This window comes from Mauremys reevesii, linkage group 15, assembly GCF_016161935.1.
Source record: "Mauremys reevesii isolate NIE-2019 linkage group 15, ASM1616193v1, whole genome shotgun sequence".
Lineage (NCBI taxonomy): Eukaryota > Metazoa > Chordata > Testudines > Geoemydidae > Mauremys > Mauremys reevesii.
This window is the reverse complement of record NC_052637.1, coordinates 17684168-17685710: the sequence shown is the minus strand read 5'-3', so window position 1 is coordinate 17685710 and position 1543 is coordinate 17684168.

Here is a 1543-nt window from a genome sequence, read left to right as displayed (position 1 = left end):
ACTGCTTGTGTCACTGGTGTTCTCATACGGAGCTCTGCTTCTCCCTTCTGCTAGTTCCCTCCCAATGGAGCTATCCTGAAAGACCTAGATTCCCCAGTGCTGGGTTCTTCCAGCCCTAGAATCAGATGAACATGCACACACACATTAACAGAGCGTGTCTGAGAGGACCGGGTTAATTAGCACTCCCAAGCTGACCCCTTATATGTCCCTTGACTCAGCAGACTGGGTTGAACAGCACTTCCAAGCTGCCACCCTCATATGCCCCAGGTTCAGCACATCCCTATCCCCACTTTCACGTTATAATTGTTCTGGTAGTAACCCACTTGATGAGCAAATCCCACAGGATTTTGGGGCGCTGTAGGGATCTTTATCTTAGGTTTGAGGAGCATTCCTGAAGAGTGAATGGGGAAGCCAAAAACACCCATGAGGGAGGGAGGGAGAGAGAGAGAAGCAACCAACTTAACCATGAACGTTAATTATTGCCAGGTAATAACCATACAAGGGGAGCCAAACAAACAAAACAGTTATAATATTAAATCTAACTTAAATTTGATTACAAAAGTCAGGTTTAGAAAACTATAACTGATCACACAAGTCAGGGTCAGAAGGCTATAACTAGAGAGAGATGGGTTCTCACCACTCCAGGAAGCTTGAATCGACTGGGGTTCCCAGGTGGTGGTGGTAGCTTAGGGTCCGGAGTGCTGGAGACAGGCATAGTCCCCAGCATGATCAGTCTGGAGAAGATGAAGTCCCAATGGAACTGATGCAGATTTTGGATCCACGCATCAGAACACTTACTTGAGCATGGGTGTGATGTTATTGACATAAACTGTGACAGTATAGATCATTGTTGCAACCACTGTTCTATATTTGCAGCAAATATGGTACAAAGGTTGTCATGTGAGGTGTCTATGAAGAGGTTGTGATTTGCTGGTTATGATTATGCTATCTGTATGTGTGTATCATTTTTGTAGTTGAAGTTATGAATGTTGGCTATGTACTTGTATCTCAATGTGTTTTGATTCTAAGTAGCCTCAGTGAAGCATTTGATCAGCTTCTTAAGAAAGGACTATTCTCAGTAAGTGCCCAATCAAGAAACACTTAACTGACAATGAACTTTGGGAGATGCCAATCCACATCTGAGCTTTCCTGGGAATGGTCAAACTAACATGTAAACAATGGCATTGGTCTGTAAAGAACTGCATCTTGGGAGGGAGGGATAGCTCAGTGGCTTGATCATTCACCTGCTAAACCCAGGGTTGTGAGTTCAATCCTTGAAGGGGCCATTTGGGGATTGGTCCTGCTTTGAACAGAGGGTTGGACTAGATGATCTCCTGAGGTCCCTTCCAACCCTAATAATCTATGATCATGCATGGACATGTGACTCCAAACTCCATCTTGCTGCTGTGAATTCCACAGTAAGACAAAGGGGGGTCCTTCCACAGACAGAGGATATAAAAGGCCCTGAAAACACCTCAATTTTGTCTTCAATCCTGCTTCTGACTTCTGGAGAAACTTTGCTACAAAATGAAGCTCTGAACAA